Source organism: Thamnophis sirtalis, unplaced genomic scaffold (genome assembly GCF_051295495.1).
Source record: "Thamnophis sirtalis isolate CommonGarterSnake01/CBP01778 unplaced genomic scaffold, rThaSir2_p1.2 scaffold_1, whole genome shotgun sequence".
NCBI classification, from domain to species: Eukaryota; Metazoa; Chordata; class Lepidosauria; order Squamata; family Natricidae; genus Thamnophis; species Thamnophis sirtalis.
In genome coordinates, this window is record NW_028261381.1 from 168,498,382 (window position 1) to 168,520,912 (window position 22,531).

Below are 22,531 nucleotides of genomic sequence, written 5' to 3' on the forward strand. Positions count from 1 at the left end.
CCTTCCTATCCCATAAGACAGTCACCTCTCCAATAATTCAAGCTGAGGAAACAAAATACAAAAGAAAGCAAAAGAATATTTTTAAAAAAACAAAATAAAATAAACATACCTTCCTTGCTCGGAGGCAGCTTTGTACTGAGAGAGCTTGAGAGATTTTCCAACCAACTTCTGCAAAGCGGAACTCCTCGTAAATCGCTCCGTCGTTTGACAAATCAACAAAGCGGCTCTTGTTGCTTGAAGCTGGGGCTGTCCAAGTGGAGATTATAGAAGCTGTTTGTCTACGTTTGCCTGTCCCAGGAAGATTAGGCAAGAAATCCTGACCTAAAAAATAAAGTAACCCAAGAAGGCAGCTGCAATTAAACTTCAGAGGAAGGATGGGAGGGGGCAGTTTAAATAGTTGCCTCTGAACAGCCCTTCCTTTACATTTTGTTTTGGGGGGTATTCTCTTCGTACACACCTGAACTTTGCCGAATTTCATTTCATTCATTAAATTTCTATGCCGCCCAATCCCGGAGGACTCCGGGCGGCTTACAGAAATGAAAAAAGATTAAAAAGAAATATTAAAAACAATTGGACACAACAAGGTTAAAAAGGGAAACACAACAAACACCCAATCAGGAGGGGGCTGGACCTCAATCAAGGGGTCAACAGCCCCAAGCCTGCCGGAAAAGCCAGGTTTTAATGGCTTTGCGAAAGGCCATGAGAGTGGGTAGGGCCCGGTTCTCAGGGGGCAGCTCATTCCACAGGGCCGGAGCGGCAACAGAGAAGGCCCTATTCCTAGACAGCCAATGTCGGCTGGCGACTCCCCGGGGGAGAGCCTTCTCTGTTGCAGCTCCGGCCCTCTGGAACGAGCTCCCTGTTGAGATCCGGATCCTTACTACCCTCCCGGCCTTCCGCAAAGCCACCAAGTCCTGGCTGTTCCAGCAGGCTGGGGGGAGCTGAGAAGCATCTACCTCCATAGAAATTGTGAATGTTGGTTTTGTTTTTAATATGTTGTCTTTGTCTTGTTCCCCTCTTTCCCTTGTCTTTTGTGAGCCGCCCGGAGTCCTCCGGGAGTGGGCGGCATACAAGACAAATAAATAAATAAATAAATAAATAAATAAATAAATAAATAAATAAATAAATAAATAATAATAATAATAATAATAATAACAACAACAACAACAACTCCGCCGTTGCCGGTCCCAAGCCCGGATGAGAAAGGAGGAAGGAATGAGAAAGGAGGACGTCACCAGTCGGCATTGTCCCGCTGACGGCACCCGGAGAATTTGCTCCTATCAGACAAAACAGGACTTTCCTTCTCAGGTTTTTGCACATGAAAACTATGGCAGTTTGGCCAGTCTAGAGGAAAGAAGGACTAGGTGGGGACATGATAGCTGCGTTCCTGTATTTGAGAGTCTGCCACAAAAAAGAGGGGGATCAACTTATTTTCCAAAGCACCAAAGAGGGCAGGACAAGAAGCAATGGATGGAAGCTAATCAAGAAGAGAAGCAACCTGGAACGAAGGAGAAACTTCCTAACAGGGAGGACAATTAACCAGTGGAACAGAATTTGCCTCCAGATGTTGTGGGTGCTTCATCACTGGAGGTTCTGAAGAAGAGACTGGACAGTCACTTGTCTGATAATGGTATAGGACCATGGTAGGGAACCTATGGCAGGTGTGCTACAGATGGCACGCAGAGCCCTCTCTGCGGGCACGCGAGCCGTTGCCCCAGCTAAGCTCCACTGCGCATGCACATGTACCTCCCATGAGCCAGCTGATTTTGGGGTCTCTGCTGAGCATGTGCGGGGAGGGGAAGGTGTATGCAGGACAGGTGTGTACATGCGCAGGGGGTGGGGAAGCGTGGGGGGTGCACCCCCCCTTCACCCCGTTTTTGATCCCAGGAGGCTTCAGGGAGGCCTATTAGGCCCAAAACGGGGCGCAAGGGGGGAGGTGTGCGCATGCGTGGGGAGGAGCGCAGGGGGCGGGGGGAACACGGGGTTGTCACAGCGCATTGCATTATGGGTGTAAGCATACCCACATGCGTGCACCCTTTTGGCACACGGCGACAAAAAGGTTAGCCATCCACTGGTATAGGGTCTCGTGCTTGAGCAGGGGTTTGGACTAGAAGACCTCCGAGGTCCCTTCCAGCTCTATTCTGATTGAACACAACATTTCCCCAATACATATTCTATTGTCTTCAATTAGCACTCTCAGCATTTCACTTGCTTCCCACCCCATTTTGACCCAGTAGTTCAATATTTGTTTCCCGTTTAGGTTTCCCCTGCACATTTTTGTTAGAAATAGACCAGGAAAAACCACAACATCTCTACTGAATCAAACCCAACATCTGTAGAGGCTGCATTGTTTTTAACAATGGTCAGCCGAGTGCCACAGGGAAGCAAGACAAACACAGGTAGTCCTCAACTTACGACCACAATTGAGCCCAAAATTTCTGTTGTTAAATGAGGCGTTTGTTAAGTGTGCTTTGTCCCATTTTACGACCTGTCTCACCACAGTTGTTAAGTGAATCGCTGCAGTTGTTAAGTTAGTAGCCCAGTTGTTAAGCAAATCTGGCTTCCCCGTTGACTTGAGTCTCCCACATTCAGCTTGGATAGCACTAAAACGTACAATATCATCATAATTTATCATCCCAACCATAGGTGAACGATATCTTTTTACTGTGGATATTTTTGTAATTGCTGTTAAATTCCCCATTTACAGAAAAAGCGATCTGTCCCTCAATAAAGGTACACTGTTAAACCTATAAATCAGGGGTTCCAACCTTGGCAACTTTAAGACTTGTGGACTTCAACTCCCAGAATTGCCCAACCAGCATGGCTGGTTGGAGAATTCTGGGAGTTGAAGTCCACAAATAGATGGACTGCAATAGATATTCACTTTGGTTTACAAACAGGTAATTTCCAATTCTCATTCTGATTTTTCTAACTCCTTTTGCAAACAAGGCCTTCTGGCAGATGCTGGCACAAAAATATAGTCTTTCAGCCATCCTGATGTCATCAAGTCTTTCATTATACAACGAACAGTTTAATATATAATGAATTCGCTGTTTCATTCCATTTTGTCAAGTTGCTGTTCAATTCTGACACTCCTGAAATTTCCTTCCAAGGCTGCCACTGGCATTATTTAAACTGTCCGATGCATTCCTGAAAGCTGACAGCATAAGTTATTATCTCTTGCTATTTCTTGAACAAAAAAAGCAGTGGCATCAGATGCTGAAAATGGAGACACTTTGAGCTTTGTTTCAAAGATCCAGATCCAAAATCAATGGAGTGACACTATTTACTGTCAAAAGACAATATTTATTGTCATTTGACTCTCATTTCTCTACCCTAAGTTAGTTGGCTGTCAACCAACTGTCTTGTTTAGGATAAAGAATGCCCTACCAGGAAAACAGCTGAGATATTTCTGCCCAACGATTTGTCGATAAAGCAATCCAGTATCACACCTTCCAAGCAGGCCAGGTCAGGAAGGGACCACCAAAAAATATCAGAAAACCTGACTGTTTTCTCTTCCCTCCTTCTTATGCCAAAGAGAATCAAGTTGGGGAAATCTTGAGTTTCTTTCTCACTTTTTCTAGTTTGTTTCTTGTTTGTCCAAGAGATAGGCTCAAGATATAGGAAGGATCTTGACAGACTTTAACACTAGGCCCTTATCTAACAAAATGAAATTCAATAGTGAGAAAAGTAAGGTTCTACATTTAGGCAAGGAAAACAAAATGCACAGGGACAGTATATGTGATACCTGGCTCAATAGCAGTAATTGTGGGAAGGATTTTGGAGTCCCAGTGGACAGTCACTTAAATATGAGCCAGGAGTGTGTGGCAGCTGCCAAAAAAAGCCAACACAGTCCTAGGCTGCATTGACAGAGGGATAGAATCAAGATCATGTGAAGTGTTAATGCCACTCTATAATGCCTTGGGGTAATGCCCCACTTGGAATACTGCAGTTTTAATTGCCATGATATAAAAAAGATGTTGAGACTCTAGAAAGAGTGCAGAGAAGAGTAACAAAGATAATTAGGGGATTGGAGGCTAAAACATATGAAGAACAGTTGCAGGTATGTCTAGTCTAATGAAAAGAAGGACCAGGGAGGATATGATAGCAGTGTTCCAGTATTTGAGAGGCTGCCACAAAGAGGTCAACCTATTCTCCAAAGCACCTGAAAAGCAGGGCAAGAAGCAATGGGTGGATTGGAAACCAATCAAAGAGAGAAGCAACCTAGAACTAAGGAGAAATGTCCCCACAGTGAGAACAATTAACCAGTGAAATGACTTGCCTCCAGAAGTTGTGGGTGCTCCAACACTGGAGGTTTTTAAGAAGAGATTGGACAACTTGTTTGGAATGGTATATGAGGATGTCGAACTACAACAGGGATGTTAAACTCAAGGCCCGCGGGCTGGATCCGGCCCGCGGGGTGCTTAAATCTGGCCCACAGGGCCGCTCTGGAAACAATGAAGGACCGGCCCATGGTGCCTCTGCCAGCGAAAACAGAGCTCAGGAGGCCTGTTTTCAGCTACGACGGCCTCCTGCAGCCCTCTACCAGAGAAAATAGCAATAGCAGTTAGACTTATATACCGCTTCATAGGGCTTTCAGCCCTCTCTAAGTGGTTTACAGAGTCAGCATATCACCCCCACAGTCTGGGTCCTCATTTCACCCACCTCGGAAGGATGGAAGGCTGAGTCAACCTTGAGCCGGTGAGATTAGAACCGCTGAACTGCAGATAACAGTCAGCTGAAGTGGCCTGCAGAACTGCACCCTAACGACTGCGCCACCTGGAGGTCGGGATGGCCACACGTACCCCAAGCGCTCCGGACATGAGTGATGTCGAGCTGGCCATGCCCACATTGGCCACACCCTCCTGGCCCTCCGAGGTCACACAGCCCTGATGCGGCCCTCAATGAAATCAAGTTTGGCACCCCTGAACTAGATGATCTGTTTGACAAGGGGGTTGATCTAGAAGATCTCTAAGGTCCCTTCCAACTCTGTTATTCTGTTTTTATCTTAATTGTAGATTTTAAGCATATTATTGTCTTTATTGTTTGATATTTTTTTCAATGGTGTTTTTGAGAACCAGTGTGGTTTAGTAGTAAAGGCATCAGGCTAGGAACGGGGAGAACATGAGTTCTAATCCCGCCTTGGTCACGAAGTCTGCTGGGTGACCTTGGACCAGTCATCTCAACCCTAAGGAGGAGATAATGACACACCACTTCTGAAAAGTGTCAAGAAAACTGCAGGGACTTCTCCAGGCAGTCTCTCGGAATCAAAACATGACTGAATGGAAGGTTTTTTTAAAAAGTGTCTTTAAACATTGTTAGCAGCCCGGAGTTATGATTTTGAGATGGGCTGCCATGTAAATTGAGATAATAAACAGGCTGCCTGAAATTGCCGAGAAGGAAAACTGATTAATGTGGCCACAAGGAAGAGCTTCGGTAGAATAAATTCTGTTCAGATTTTGATATGCTGGTTTTACTGCAAAGTTCTTCTTTCCTATAAGTGCACATAAAAGCCGTGTTTCCTTTGCTCAACCTCATCTGTTAAGTGGCCTACATTTTGGGACTGTTTGTTAAGTATTCTTAGGAAATCAGCATATAGGTCATAACATGCAAAGGCAATTAAAAGAAAGTAGGGTGGAACCCAACCAAGAGAGACAGAGAAAAATGAAACGTATTTCACAGCATATCTGATCTTACACCCAAGTGGCCTCATCAACCCTGCTGGCAAAACGGACTTGGCTTGTTTCCAGATCAATTTTTTTTAAAAAAAAAAATCAGATCAATCATCATGCCTCAATTACAAATTCATAAAGAAATGCATCATCTTCTTCTTGTAATTCTTTCACTTTTAACTCAATATATTCTTCTTAGGTATGTGTTGTGGCCCAGCAGGAGCCGTTGGAGCTGCCACCAGACTCCGACAGCGAGGGGCCCGATGAATCGGCTCTGGAGGACCCTGGACAGGGTTCCGACTCCGAGCAGGGCGCAGAGAGGCTGGTTGGCCACCAGGAGGCGCCTGAGCCTTGGACCAGTGGGGAGGAGACAAGGGAGAGTGAGCCGGACGCCAGTAGTGAGTTGTTCCTGGATGCACAGCACCGAAGAGCTAATAGGCGTCAGGAAGAGTTGCGCAGTTACAGGAGGTAATTGCACTCAGCTGGTGGTCATTAGGCTCCTCTCCAGACTATAAAAAGACTGCTTGTGCACACGCCCCTCTTGCAGAAGTCAACGCAGGAACTAATGTTGGAGAACATTACTGTGAACTTGGCAGGCTGGATTGCTGCCCCGGCTTATCTGTGTCGGTTTGCTGCCAAGGACCTGTCTGTCTGCTAATAAATTGCGTAAAGTATCTTTGGCTCGGAGTGTGCTTTGATGTGGAACGAGGGGGGTCAGAACAGGTATGTATATAGGGACTCTGCTGCAGAGGAAAGCCACAAGAAGTAGCCATGGTGATTAATTCCCTGAAGTTACCAGCCCTCAAGAAATTGTTACATCTGCAAAAGGGATAAATATTCAGTTGGCAGGACTTAAAAAACATTCGGGGAAAGTTTTTGCTAGTCAGTGTAAACAGAGGTATGTAACTCTTACTGAGTTAAGAATTACTCCAAATAGTGTAATTGAAAAAGCAAGTACATGTAGTCCTCACTTAGTGACCATTTGAAGTTACAACACCCCCCATCAAAAGCTACTTATGACCTGATTCTGGAGTGCCCGATGGCTACACAGGGCCCCGGGATCATATAATTGCATTTAGGGTGCTTGACAACCAGCTCACTTTTACAACCGATTTATGACATTTCAGCCAATTTCCGGCAAAAAAACCACCCATAGTTACATTTATTGGTTCCACCACAAAACCGTGGTAGACTAAAGCGCGCTCAACGAAAGCGCGTACGTGACATCATCACAGCGTGACGAAAACAGCACGCTGTGAGCGGTAAACTTAAAATTAACGCGTAAATCTAAACCTAACCCCCCCAAACCTAACCCTAAACCTAACGCTAACCCTTAACCTAACCCTAACCCTAACGCTTAACGTAACCCTAACCCTAACCCTAAACCTAACCCTACCCCTAACCCTTACCTTTATGTGAATCGGCTTGCTTTAAAAGCGCTTTTTAAAGCGCCCTTTTTCTTTCTTGTCGCGCTGCTAATGACGTCGCGTACGCGCTTTAATCGGGCGCGCTTTAGTGGACCGCGGTTTTGACGTGCCACGCATTTATTTGCTTAACAACCTCAGCATTCACTTAACAACCACAATGTTCTCTTAGAGACCGCTACAAAAGGAGTAATAAAATCGGGTCCAGTTACGTGGGTGACTTGACTTATGATCATCATGACTGACGATGGAAATTCTGTTACAGTCATAAGTCAAGGACCGCATAAAAGAAAAAAATAAGCAGTGGTTGGAGAACCAAAACCTAAGCTAATTGACATTATTAGTATTAATTCACTGTTAAAATTTAACTTAAAATTTCCAGGCTTAACATGAATCAAGCAAAATACATATATGCATACATGCATAATACACACACACACATACATATATATTTTAGCGACCCCCAAATTTTCTATTTTCCCTTATAGTAAAGGTAAAGGTTCCCCTCGCACATGCATCTAGTCATTTCCTACTCTAGGGGGCGGTGCTCATCTCCGTTTCAAAGTCGAAAGCCAGCGCTGTCCGAAGACGTCTCTGTGGTCATGTGGCCGGCATGACTAAATGCCGAAGGCGCACAGAATGCTGTTACCTTCCCACCAGAAGTGGTCCCTATTGCATTTTTACATGCTTTCGAACTGCTAGGTTGGCAGAAACTGGGACAAGTAATGGGAGCTCACTCCATTACGCGGCGCTAGGGATTCAAACGGCCAAACTGCCAACCTTTCTGATCGACAAGCATCTTAGTTACTGAGCCACTGCATCCCTTTCATTTTCCATTATACGTACCAAAACTCAGAAGAAAGGGAGGAAGCAGATGGAAGACTTGATGTTCCACAATCTGGAGCGACATAGGGTGTTACACTGTGAATTTGGTGATTTGCTGATTGTATAACTATAGTATAGGTAGTCCTCGACTTGTGACCATGATTGAGCCCAAAATTTCTTTTGTTAAGTGAGATATATATTAAGTGAGTTTTGCCCCATTGTATGATCTTGCAAGCCAAGGGGTTGCTTATCTCCCTCCTTAGTTGTGGCAGACAGCCAAGTCTGCATCCGTATATATTGTAGAGACTTGGGACAGAATGTGACCCAACAAAAGGGCGAACGACAAAACCGCGCCCGACTAAACCGCATTGCTGACGTCATCAACGCGGCGACAACAGCCAGCGCGGAGAAAGAAGGGTGCTTTAAATAGCGCGTTGAAAGAAAGCCGATTTAACTTAAGGTAAGGGTTAGGTTTAGGGTTAGGGTTAGGGTTAGGATTAGGGTTAGGGTTAGGTTAAGGGTTAGGTTTAGGGTTAGGTTTAGGGTTAGGTTTAGGGATAGGTTTAGGGTTAGGTTAAGGGTTAGGTTTAGGGTTAGGTTTAGGGTTAGGTTAAGGGTTAGGTTTAGGGTTAGGGTTAGGGTTAGGGTTAGGGGTTAAGTTTAGGTTTAGGGTTTACAGCGTGCTTCTGTCTCTGCGCTGTTGTCGCCCTGTTGATGATGTCAGCGACGCCGTTTAGTCGGGCGCGGTTTTGTCATTCGCCCTTTTGTCGGTGAACTGGGACAGAACACTGGTATAGAAGAATATGGCTTCCAGTAAGAGGAAATCATGGTTTCTTTTCATAGGTGAAGGAACAACAGGTTGAAACAAGAGTCTTGTACAATTGGAGGGAGCAGGAGAGGCCGTCCATAGGCAAGTTAGCTCAGACAATTCCAGAGATACACCACAAACAAATCTTTTTCTCTGAGTTATGACAAGTACTTTTGTTTTCAAACTTGTTCGGCAGGTTAACTGAAATGCAGCTCACCTGCCCTGGATAATTCACCTTCGATTTGCTAATACCATAGTACACAAATACACAAACCAGAGGCAAAGGGCAACAAAATATTCTGCTATAAAATAACAGCAATGGATAAAAGAATAATGGGGAAGGATCACAGTTCTGAAGAAGCTGCAGTAAGAGGGATATTGAAAAGCTTTGCCTGCACATGTTTTCATGCTTCCAGAGTTAAAAGTTTTTCAAATGTTACTTAAAACTATGGATAGAACATAGGTTTGTGGAATGTTTCTTCCTTGTTTTGCTAAAATTTTGTACTTTTATCAAAAAAAGAGCCCACCACTTAAACACGATAGTCCTTATAACCTTAACTCCGGGCTCAATTATGGTCATGTCATTAAGGTTGCATGACATTATAAAGGTCGTTAAGCTGGTCCTCGTGTGACCACACCTGATTTTACAATCATTTTTGCAGAGGTTTATGAAGTGAACATGGCAGTAAAACAAATGCCATCGATGTTAAGCAAATCCATTATCTGCAGTGGACATTTTTGGGATGGAAACCAGAAGTACGGTAAATGTTGATTTTTGGCAAAAAAAAAATGTCATTTTTCGTTGTGTGACCATAGGACACTGCAAAGGGTGTGTCGATCATCAGAACGTCAAATCTGGGTCGTAAGTACATTTTTGTGGTCTGTCGAAACTTCAAGGAGTCACTAAGTAACCAGTCATAAATCAAGGACTACCTGTACAGCCAAAATACACCCCAGAAACTATTCAATAAATGATTTCCATTTACACAAACCACTGTAAGCATCATATTAGGGATTGCCTTTAAATAAATAAAAACTCCCTATTTGGGTACAGTCAGGGTGTGACCCGACAAATGCGCGCACGACAAAAGTGTGCCGACAAAACCGCGGTGCTAAAACCGCGACGTCATCAACGTGACGTCATCAACGCGACGACAACAGCGTGCCAACAGAAGTGCGATTTAAGTTAAGGTAAGGGTTAGGTTTAGGGTTAGGGTTAGGTTTAGGGTTAGGGTTAGGTTTAGGGTTAGGGTTAGGGTTAGGTTTAGGGTTAGGTTTCGGTTTCGGTTTAAGGTTTAGGGTTAGGTTTAGGATTAGGGTTAGGTTTAAGGTTAGGTTTAGGATTAGGGTTAGGTTTACAGCGCGCTTCTGTCGCTGCGCTGTCGTCACCGTGCTTCAGCGCTCATTCGTCAGCACGCTTTAGAACTCGCGGTTTTGTCACCGGGGTTTAGTCGGGCGCGCTTTTGTCGTTCGCCCTTTTGTCGGTGAACCCAGTCAGGGCAAATGAATGGAGCGGAGTCTTTACTGGCTGGATGCCCTTCCTGATGCCCACTTGTAGTTCTCAGCAGATGTTTTTCGTTTGTGCTCTAGGAGATAAATATCTCCCACTACCTAGGATTGAACTCTCAACCTTTTGAGCATCTTCATCACTAGAACACCACACTGCTAAGGGACTGCCACTAAATGCTGTTCTAAAAAACACCCTGCAGAGCAAGAGCAATACCTTATTACAATCTCATATTTATGCATCGATCTGATAACTGCAAATGACAAGACGTAAAGAAGACAGATTACACCTGCCAGCTGGAACATAGATTCTAGGATAAAATTGAGCACAGAAGCAGAATGGGCTGACACGTTCTCCAAACCAGCACAGAACGCCGAAGAGGAAACGTTATTTATATTCTGCTACCAGTTTCAGAAAACCTACCAATTTACTACAGATCAGTGTTTCTCAACCCCAGGAACTTTAAGATGCATGGACTTCAACTCCCAGAATTCCCCAGCCAGCATGCTTCTTAATGTTGCCGAAATTGAAAAACACTGCTGTAAATTGCTATAAAATCCTGGTGAACTTCATGCTATCTCAGATTTTCCAGAAAATTTGAATTTGATTCATTTCTATGCCGCCCTTTTCCCCGAAGGGGACTCAGGGCAGCTCACAATCCAAGTCAAGGGAAGGGGTACAAATAAAGAATAAAAAAGACAAACAGAACAATACACAATTTAAAAGCACACAACAACCATACCATTCGAGGGGGGGGGGCAAAAGCTCTTTAGCCCCAGGCCTGTCGGAACAGCCAGGTTTTAAGGGCTTTGCGGAAGGCCTGGAGGGTGGTGAGGGTTCAAATCTCCACGGGGAGCTCGTTCCAGAAAAAAAAGGAAGTTTCTGCAATCTTAAATAGATATTGCTTTCTATACCTAAACAGCCAGCAAGATGTGACACCACTGTACTACAGCTCAGGTTTGAGTAAATCCAGCAACCTAGAATTGAAAGGAGCTATTTAGGGCAGTGTTTTTTCAAACTTGGCAACTTTAGAATATGTGGACTTCAACTCTCAGAATTCCCCAACATTGGGAATTCTGGGACTTGAAGTCCACATACTGTAAACTTGCCAGTTTGAAAGCCACCGATTTAGGCTTTGAATCTAATACATTGCTCAGATGAGTAACCCAAATTCAATCATTCTTAGCAGATGGTTCTACTCTTCACCTGCCTACTTCCAGTGAAAGTAAGCCCACTCTCTCTGATTAATTGGTTCCACTGCCAACACCCTCTTCCTGTTTTTTTCACACCATGAATTCCTATAACTTGGGATCCTGGTTCTGAATCCTATACTTTAGAATGAGAAGGAATACATTTTCATATTTTTCTGGGGGTCAAATATTTTTCATATACAACAGTTGGACTTACAACAGTTCATTTAATAACCGTTTGAAATTACAACGGCACTGAAGAAAAGTGACTTATGATTGTTTTTTTCACACTTATGACGGTTGTAGCATCCCCAGCTGGGTGTTAAAGCACCCAACCCTGTTTTAATTGTGACTGTTGTGGATTTTAAAATTGCTTGTATTGTCTTATTTATTCCCAAAAATTTCCCTGCTTGCAGAGCCTGGTCCGACCTGGAAACGGCCAAAAGTTCGTCTAACCACTCTGCGTCACTTCAAACGGAAAGCCGAAGATATAGTCATGCGCCCATTCAATCTTAGCCGAAAATCATATAATAGCGACTGGCTGCACCACCTGACAACCCTAGCCCAGGACCGAAAACAGTGGCGCCAAATTTCCATGGAAGTCGCCTATACCCACGATGGGTGAAGAGGCGTCAAGTACAAGTACAAGTACTTATTTATTCCCTCCCCTGTTTATTGTGAGCCGCCCGGAGTCCTTCGGGAGTGGGCGGCATACAAAACCAATAAACCTAAACCTAAACCTAAACTCATGGTCACATGGTCAAAATTCAGATGCTTGGCAATTTATGACAGTTGGTGTATCCCAGGGTCACGTGATCACCTTTTGTGACCTTCTGACAAGCAAAGTCAAGGGGGAGGCCAGATTCACTTAACAATTGTGTTACTGACTGAACAACTGCAGTGATTCACTTAACAACCAAGAAAGGTGTCTTAAAATGGGGAAAATTCAACTGTCTCGCTTAGGAACAGAAATTTTGGGCTCAAAAGTGGTTGTAAGTGGAGGAGAGCTTGTACCTGAAGGGAGAATGCATGTTTTGTGGGAGACTGCATCCTCGTTGTGAGTTGTTTGATCTGAAAGCAAATTACTGAAAAAAAGATGATGAGAAGGGTCTTTACAGACTTCCTGTATTGTTTTTCACTACTATAAATGAATGCATTTAAAAGACAAAAGTAGACTATCCTTGCGGAAACGAAACAAAACAGAATAACAGAGTTAGAAGGGACCTTGGAGGTCTTCTAGTCTAACCCCAATCCTATCCTTCACACACACTCTTGTGAGTCTCTCTCATTAAGATGAGGTTTAGATAAAAGAAAAGCTTTTCTATTCTTATAAATTTCTTAATATACTACTTCCAACTTCAAATGCAATGAATGTCTGTTGGCATTCAGGGACAATTGGATAGAGTCCATAAAGTACTCTGTATCCAAGACAACGTGTTATCTTTAAAATGGGACATTCTGCTAATCATTCAGTATTCTTCCAGCACACTATTGATATTTAGGGGCACATCCCTATGACAGAGATGGGGAACTATGGCCCCCTTATGACTTGTGGACTTCAACTCCCAGAATTCCTGAGCCAACATGGAGGACCATAGTTCCCTACCCCTGCCCTATGGGAATGAATCCAAAATTCCAACAACTGTACCCACCTTTTAAAATGCCATATTTAAACAATTATGTTGAAGAGAATGCCAGGGGATTGGTAAATATTGAAGGACTAGACTGGGACCAAGTTAAAGTCTACCCTCAGCTATGGAAGTTCATTAAGTAGGTATGGGTCACGCACTAACTCTCGGTCTAATTACTCCATGGGGAAGTTTTTTGGCGGGGCGAAAAATTGGAAGGAGAGAATGATGTTTAAACCCCCAGACTTCCTAATCAGTGGAAGATGCCATTAATTGAGGGTCGCCCCAAGGATCTAAAGCAGTGTTTCTCAACCTTGGCAACTTGAAGATGTCTGGACTTCAACTCCCAGAATTCCCCAGCCAGCGAATGCTGGCTGGGGAATTCTGGGAGTTGAAGTCCGGACATCTTCAAGTTGCCAAGGTTGAGAAACACTGATCTAAAGCTTGGTTTAACACAGGGGTGTCAAACTCAAGGCTCGTGGGTCGGATCTGGACCGTGGGGGTAGTTAAATCTGGCCCAGGACCTACCTGGAAACAGCAAAGGACTGGCCTGCAGTGCCTCTGGGAACCAAAATGGCTGCCGGGGGGGGCACATGAAGCCCCCCCCCGCGCCCCATTTGGCTGGCAAAGTGCTGCAGGAGGCTGTGCAGGCCGAGAACAGGGTATGGTAGGCCTTGCACAGCCCCCCCTTTGCCGCATTTTGGCCAGCAGGGTGCTGCAGGAGGCATCTGTCCCATCTCTCACCCACCCACCCCGGCTGGCATACGAAAGAGAACTACAATGCTAATCCGGCCCTCAAAAGAAATCCAGTTTGACACCCTTGGTTTAGAACAATGTTTCTCAACCTTGGCAACTTAAAAAATTTACAGTGGCCAAGGTTGAGAAATCCTGCTTTAGAATGAAAGTTTAATTAGCTGGTGCTGGAGAAGACTTTTGCGAGTCCCTTGGATTGCAAGGTGATCCAACCGGTCAGTCCTAGAGGAGATCAACCCTGACTGCTCTTTAGAAGGCCAGATCCTGAAGAGAAAACTCAAATACTTTGGCCACCTAATTTTTACATTTTACATTTTACATTTTATTAAGATTTATAGGCCGCCCTTTTCCCTGAGGGGACTCAAGGCGGCTTACAATCGTAGGGAAGGGGGGTGCAATACAAAAAACAAACAATATGTGAACAAAATAAAATGATAAGACACAACTTGCATTCAACAGTCAACACTCGGGCGGGTAAATTGAGAACCTATCCCCAGGCCTGATGGGATAGCCAGGTCTTAAGGGCTATGCGGAAGGTCGGGACGGTGGTGAGGGTGCGAATCTCGACGGGGAGGTTAAGAAGGAAGGACTCACTGGAGAAGAGCCTCATGCTGGGAACGATAGATAAGAGGGCAAAAGAAGAAGGGGACAACAGAGAATGGAGTGGCTGGATGAAGTCACTGAAGTAGTAGGCGTGAACTTAAATGGACTCCAGAGGATGGTAGAGGACAGGAAGGCCTGGAGGAATGTTTTCCATGGGTTGGACACAACTTTGCAATTAACAACAACTTAACCACTAGACCAAACTGGAACATTTTGCTTTTTTGTGGATGACATACTAGCTTGGGAGAAGAGTGTCTTGCCTTCATTCAGCTTAGAAAAGGATGCAACCCTTAGCTGGTAAATATTTCTGTAAATGAGTAATTTTCGCCAGCTTATTTTCAACATTAGTTACACATTCTGGTAAATATTCAATATGATCTGTAATATATATTTTTTTCTAACATGCTGGAAATTCTTGCAGGGAGTCCAGCAGCTAAATGCTCCAGTTGGCATCTCTTTCCTCCATTCTTGCTAGTTGAGAAAACTTTTCCATTTCACCTCTCAGTGTGGAAATAACCTTTGCTTCCATAACGTCTGTATAAACTTCCAGGACAAGAACAGTTTGTTTGACTTTCGAATCTTTTGAAAGTTTTGGGAACAAGGATGTAGAAATCGCTCCCAGAGAATCAACAACTGGGAGCAATTAAAAGACTCAGAGCAGTCGCACCTAGAAAACGGGAAGGATAAATAAACCTTCCTGAAGTCAGGAACTTCAGAAAAGAATTAACCTGGTACGGTTACAAAATCGGTTCCACCACAAATGCGCGAACGACAAAAGCGCGCCTGACTAAACCGCGGTGACAAAACCGCACGACGGAGGAGCGATGAATGAGCCCTGAAGCGCGCCGACAACAGCGCGCCGACAGAAGCGCGCTGTAACCTAACCCTAAACCTAATCCTAACCCTAAACCTAACCCTAAACTTAACCCTAACCCTAAACCTAACCCTAAACCTAACCCTAAACCTTACCTTAACTTAAATCGCGCTTCTGACGGCGCGCTGTTGCTGACGCGCTTTTGACATCGCGGTTTTAGTGCAGCGGTTTTGTCGGCGCGCTTATGACGTTCGCCCTTTTGTCGGGTCACGACAAAATCAATGTCTAAACCAGACAAGCCAACATGGTAATAAAGAAAACTGAGAATGGACCGAAGACGGGAAATGCAAGCAATTTTAAATAGCTGCAATTCCTAGAAAAGATCAATGTAAATTCCTTTATAGTTCTTGTCAGTCAGTTCACCAGAAGTGGAACTAATCCCCTTTCAATATTATCAGAATCCACTTTTCATCACTCCAGTTTACAACTGGAAAGCTGGACAATACAGATAGTCCTCACCTAACCACAGTGAATTTAGTGACTCTTCAAAGTTACAAAGGAACTGAAAAAAAAAAGATTTATGACTGTTTTTCACATGACCATTGCAACATGCCCATGGTCAGGTGAGCAAAATTCAGACACTTGGCAATTGACACATATTTATGACGTTTGCAGTATCCCAGGGTCATGTGATCACCTTTCACAACCTTCTGACAAGCAAACTCAATGTGGAAATCAGAATCACAATTGCAGTGATTCACTTAAGAACTGGGGCAAGAAAATGGGGCAAAATTCACTTAACCGAAATGTTGGGCTCAACTGTAGTCGTAAATCAAGGACTACCTGTATATCAAATGGACTGGCAATTATCAGTGAGCTAATTATTAGACAAATAATGGGATTTTTTTCCACCCCTGACGGGATAGAAATTGGCTGGGAATGTTCCAGATCTGGATTCCCTACACTGGAGCAATACAGGTAGTCCTCGACTTATGACAATTGAGCCAAACATTTCTGTTGCTAAGTGAAACATTTGTTAAGTGAATTTTGCCCCATCGTATGGCCTTTCTTGCCATAGTTGTTAAGTGTGTCACTACAACTGTTAAGTTAGGAACACGGTTGTAAAGGGATTCTGCTTTCCACATTGACTTTGCTTGTCAGAAATTCGCAAAAGTGGATCACATGACCCCACGTGAGCCGGCTGTCAAGCATCTGAATTTTGATCACATGGATGCTGCAACAGTCGTAAATGTGTGATTGTTAACTTTGAAGGGTCACTATATAAATTGAAGGGTCACTATATAAGTCGAGGACTACCTGTAGTAGAATTAGTGGAAAGTTGCAATGTGGCTCAACAAGTGAACTCAAAATTCAGATGCAAAAGGCACATTCATTCAAAACGCTGGTCAAAAATGATGTTCATCATTGTGCAGCTAACCATATTTTGCTCCCGGGTTGTCCCTTCACACCATAAACAAATACAAGAAGACCAAGTGATTAGTCAGGACCGACTACCCCACCTCTGTGGAAATCAAAGCCTTACAGATAACATGTTTCTATTGAATACAATTGGGGGAGAGATATAAAGCATTGTACAAGAGGAAAACAATGTTTCAGAATGTGACCCAGGTGGGAATAATTTTTAAGACATCTGCAAAGTCTCAGTATTGAAAATCTAAACCAGGAATGTCAAACTCATGGCCCAGGGACTGGATCTGACCCTTGGGGGTGTCTGGATCTGGCCCACAGGGCCACCCTAGACTAGCTCGCAATCCCTTTGCCAGCGAAAATGGAGCTCAGGACGGCCACACACAGTCCTCCTAGGCTCCGTTTTCGGCTGTGATGGCCTCCAGCTGCCCTCTGCTAGTGAAAACAGAGCTCAGTTTTCACTGGCAGAGGGTCGCAGGAGGCTGTCACAGCTGAAAATGGAGCCCATTTTCATTGGCAGGGCATTTGGGTCATCACAGATGCCCCCCTCCCGACATGAGTGGCGTCAAGCTGGCCACGCCCAACCCAGTCAAGGTCAAATACAATCCCCGATGCGGCCCTCAATGAAATCGAGTTTAGACACCCCTGATCTAAACCATGCAACCAAAATGCACACGACAACAGGAAGTTTCCCGGAAGGATTTAAACTTCTGCAGCCAATCAAAACATATAATTTTCAAGCATTGTTGACTGAGGCTATATCGGTGTCAGTCCTGAAGACTTCCTTGACAGCCAAGTCACCCACAACAATCTTGAGAATTAAACTCAAGGATCTCTGCAGAAAATAAAATGGGACGTGTGTCAAAACCCCTAAACTAGCAAGTTAGACTTTTATCACATGCCAACTAAAGTCAAAGCTGTAACACCAGAGCTTCATCAGCTGATTCAGCTACCAGCCTTATCTCGAATAGCATTGCTTATCTTCTCTATCCTTAAGAAAATGCATACATACACACCCCTGTCACATTGTGATAGAAAAGAAGAAAAATGTCTAGGCCAATGCAAGATAGCCTGGAGGGAAAGGGAGGAAATTTTCCCTAAATTTGATTTGTTGCAGCCCCATATTATTACCAAGCTCCATTGTACCCTAACCCCTTTTTCTGAAATACAGAAAGGTATTTCATATGTGGCCACTCGTACAGCTAGCTGTCTTTTATGGCTGGCCATAACTCTCAGCATTACCAATGGGAGCTCACGGCCCCAGCTAAAAGAAAGTTTTATAAAGAACACCAGGACTGGTGCTGCTGTATTCATGTATTCTTTGCCCTTCTTTTAAGCAGTCAAAACCCATTTTCAATGAATAACCATTGGTCTCTTCTATTCCAGCGCTGCAGGCTCAGATTGGGGTCAATTTTATCTTTGACAGAGGGAGGGGAGCATACCAGAGTTACTAAGAGCAAACCTTTGCAAATAAAACCATGTTTCAACCAACTGAATATACGGTATCATTTCCTGCCTTAAAAAGAGAAAATTCAAACGGTTTCACAAGGATGGAGGGAAGGGGGAGAGAAATAGAGGGAAGAGAACTTATTCCAAATCTTTAGCCTTCTACCCCCAATCAAATGTTTCTTGGTTTGTCAAGATTCCCTTGTCAACACGTTTAAGACAGCCCCAAGCCTCTTCGACACTATTCTGAGATAACTGTGACAACTTTATTCATTACTTGCTTCTTCCAATCATTCACAAAAATAAATCATTAAAAAATAATTTCCATATACTAAAATAAAAAGTTAGCATGGTGTAAAGATTAGAATAATCACCCCTGAAGCGCACTGATCAAACCACCTACTCTTATTTACCCTAACTTCAGATGATCGATTCAAAAATGAAATATTGAACTCTTCTAAAGGCAAAAATACTAGACAGAAGGGAAGCTACAAATGGAATACCTCTGTTCACAAAATACTACTGAAGGATAGACTAATTCTCCACTAAGGGGGTATAAGAATATGGATTTTAAGAATGGTGAATTGCAACATTGGGGGAAAAAAAGCCAATATAATATGACTCCACCAAAACTTGCAAAAGCAGTTGTTTTAATTTTAGGTACCTCAACAATCACTTTCTTAAAACTATGTTGAAAGTGCTATACAGTGTGTTATTACTACAGATTTCTCTATTTTGGGGTTTGGGGTACTTTCTTTATCCTCAAATGTTTGGAGAGGGTGCTTAAAAAAATTGATAGGAAGATTAACCATGGTTCTGGTTCAATCTTCCAGCTGTTCTTTCTAAACAAGAGGTCAATTAACATTAAGCTTTTCCCAACCACAAAGAATGGGGAATTAAACTTTGATCCTTCATTTGCTTCTCAAATGAATGCGGTCAGATTTAAGCTTTTCAACCCTCTACCATTCAACTAAGGGAGGAGCTAACCTGCAGCCTCCACTGCTTTTTAGCCAAAGAAACAAGACACTAGAAACTGTTTTAATTCTTAACCCTCACACAAAACCCCATTAGAAAAGAAAGAGGTTTTAAACATTTGTTGTTGTCCCCTTTCAAATCAAGTCTACTAAGTCAAGAGGGAGAGTTATCCATTGCACTGCAGTTCAACAAGTTCATTCCTTCAGTCCTTATTTTGGGGAGGGGGAAGAAAATACAGGTTAATTGTCCGTGTCCCCCCCAATTTAATTATATATTGTTTAGATTGAAGGGGATTCCCCTCTCTATCCTGGATGGGAATTTGGGGCAAAGGGAAAGTGGCTCCTTGCAGACACAAAGGTCAACTTTCAACAACACATACAGCAAAACACTCAAGTTTGGAAACCGAATAGGCTCAAGCCCCCTTCCCCAATTCAATTTAAGAGGAGGAAAAAGAGGGGAGCAACTCACCTTCAGCCCTTGACCCCTTCCCCCTTTCAAGGGAAGAGGAGTGACGATTAACCCTTTCTCTATTGGTAAATATGAAGAAGGGAGAAACTCAAAGTTCTCCGCCCTTCGGAAGAAGCAATATTTGAATTAAAACCACCCGCATATTAGAACCAGGGGGTACATTTGCTTTTCTCCCCCTCCCTATCCTTTGGACCCCCTCCTCTAAAGAGAGGGGAAAGAAGCATTTGAGCCCCCCACCCTTTAAATCCAAGGGGGAGGAGATGATTCCTTTATAGCCCCCTCCTTGTCAAGGAGTGGGGGGGCAGTTAAGCCTTTATTTTCACCCCTAGCCTCTTTTGGAAGCAGGGAAATGAGCCTTTATTCTCTCTCTCATCTGATCCAAATAAGTCTGAAGGCTTCCCTTCCCTTTAAGAGAATACAAGTTAGCCACTGTCACATCAAGGGGGGGGGGGATTTGGCTTTTAAGTTACATGCCTCCCCCCCCCCACCTCCAGGCACAACTCAGCAGTCTCCAAGTCCCCCATTTCAGTAGAATAATAGGACTTTAAAATCTTCCCTTCCACTTGCCTTCATATCACCCCCCCCCAAACTTGTCCCTAAAGAGGGGAGAAACACTCAGACGACCCCCCCCCTTTCTCTTATTTATTTATTTATTTTGGAGGAAAGGGGAGCAACTACATATCGCACATGCGCACTCACCCCTCCCTTCAGGTGCTTTTGCTCTCCCAGCTGCTGTCGCCGCGTCGTCTCGTCTCGTCTAGACTCGTCCCTTCGGGACACGCCCCTTATGCCCTCGCCTTGGCCAATCAGCGCGGCCCGTTTCAAAAAGAGGCGGAGGAGGGAGGTGGACGAGGAGCGAGGCGAAAACTAAGGGGAAAGAGGGAAGGTCATCGCAGAGGAGGAGGGAGCTTCGGTTTGTGTGATTGGCTGCTGCTCTCGCCAATAGGGAGAGAGAAAGCTGATACGGGCGGGTGGGGAAAGAAGGCTCAGAACAGTCCTGGAGGAAGGTGCTCAACCAGGATGGGCGGGGTTTGGTGATGGGAGGCCACGCCTACAGGAAGATGGGAGGTGCGTAAAGTAAATGACTGGTATTTCGTCTTGTTATTTAATTTATCACTCTAATTTAAATCTGTGTCTGTATGTATATACTCCCCCTCACACACACATATTAATGAGAAGTATTGGGTTAATTTATGCATTGTTTAAGCTTTATTTATGCGTTTGTACTCATTACGAAAACACTTAACTGTGTGGCGTGATAAATAACTTCACTAGGCATTTTACAAAGTCAATCCATATCTTGCCCAATAATTACTAATAAGTATCACTAATAATATAATTAGTACACATTTGTAGTTAGGTATGACACCACATTTGTATTTAGGTATGACACCACATATGTATAATTTTGTGATATTGTCACAAGACCATTTATTGATTAGATTTTTACCCTGCCTTTATTTTTCGAATAGAATAGAATAGAATAGAATTTTTTATTGGCCAAGTGTGATTGGACACACAAGGCATTTGTCTTTGGTTCCTATGCTCTCAGTGTACATAAAAAGACAAGATACATTCATCAAGAATCGTAAGGTACAACGCTTCATGATAGTCATAGGGTACAAATAAGCAATCAATATAAATCGAAAGGTTCCATCAACAAAGTTACCATCCTGCAGTCATAAGTGGGAGGAGATGGGTGATAGGAACGATGAGAAGACTAATAGTAATAGTAATGCAGCCTTGGTGAATAGTTTGACAGTGATGATGGAATTATTTGTTTAGCAGAGTGAGGGCGTTTGGGAAAAATCTGTTATTGTTTCTAATTGTTTGGGTGTGCAGTGCTCTATAGTATTGTTTCCAAACAATATGGAGGGTAGGAGTTGAAACAATTTATGTCCAGGATGCGAGGGGTCTGTAAATATTTTCATGGCCCTCTTTTTGACTCATGCATTGTACAAGTCCTCAGTGGAAGGTAGGTTAGCAGTAATTGTTTTTTCTGCAGTTCTGATTATCCTCTGAGGTCCATGTCTGTCTTCTTGGGTTGCAGAACCAAACCAGACAGTTATAGAGGTGCAGATGACAGACTCAATAATTCCTCTGTAGAACTGGATCAGCAGCTGGATTGGGCAGTTTGAGCTTCCTGAGTTGGCGCAGAAAGAACATTATTTGTTGTTAGTGAATACAAGTGAATTCACTTAGTGAATACACTTAGTGAATACAAGATGGCATACAAACTCTCGCCTTCTTATTTCTCCACAAAACAATCTTGTGAGGAAGCATTAATATAAAACCTCAGTCTTAAATATTTTGGATGCATAGTGTGCAGGCATGAGTCATTAGAGAATATCCTGCCTTTTGGAAAAATCAGAGGCAGTCCAGACACAATAACGAAATGCAGAGGCAACACGCTGGCAATACATTGCCAAGGCTGTTATTTTCCCAATTTTTTCATTTTTTTCATTTTCCCTTTATTTGTATGCCGCCCTTTTCCCTGGGGGGACTCAGGGCGGCTCACAGTTCAAAAAGGGGGCGGGGGGGAAGGACAAACAATTTCCAACATAAGGACAATACAACATATTAAAAGAAACACAACAGTCACACAATTCGAGTGGGGTCAGAATCTTAACCCCAGGCCAGCCGGGACAGCCAGATCTTTAGGGCGGCGCGGAAGGACTGGAGGGTGGTGAGGGTCCGAATCTCCACGGGGAGTTCGTTCCAGAGGGTCGGAGCAGCCACCGAGAGGGCTCTCCTCCGGGTAGTTGCCAGTCTACACTGGCTGGATGATGGAATTCGGAGGAGGCCTAATCTATGCGATCGTATCGGTCTAGTGGAGGTAATTGGCAGTAGGCCAATAGTAGCATGATGATGAAAACCACATCAATGTGATGCTGTAGAAAATTGTATCAGAAATTGTTACGCAAATATGTAAGATAACATCATCTTGTGTTTCACATTACCGCGGGATTGTTCTGGCTGGGTGTCGATGCTGC

At 43.8% G+C, this 22,531-nt stretch overlaps 1 protein-coding gene across 1 annotated transcript in view; it reads right to left on the reverse strand.

Moving 5' to 3' along the window:
* SLC25A42 (solute carrier family 25 member 42) overlaps positions 1-20,299 on the reverse strand; it is a 42,330-nt gene extending 22,031 nt beyond the window's left edge. The window contains exons 1-2 of the mRNA XM_087703241.1: positions 20,238-20,299; positions 110-321 (exon numbers count right to left, since the gene is read on the reverse strand). The gene's annotated coding sequence lies outside the window, so the exon portion shown is untranslated. The remainder of the gene's footprint in view (positions 1-109; positions 322-20,237) is intronic.
* Positions 20,300-22,531: the final 2,232 nt, after the last annotated feature.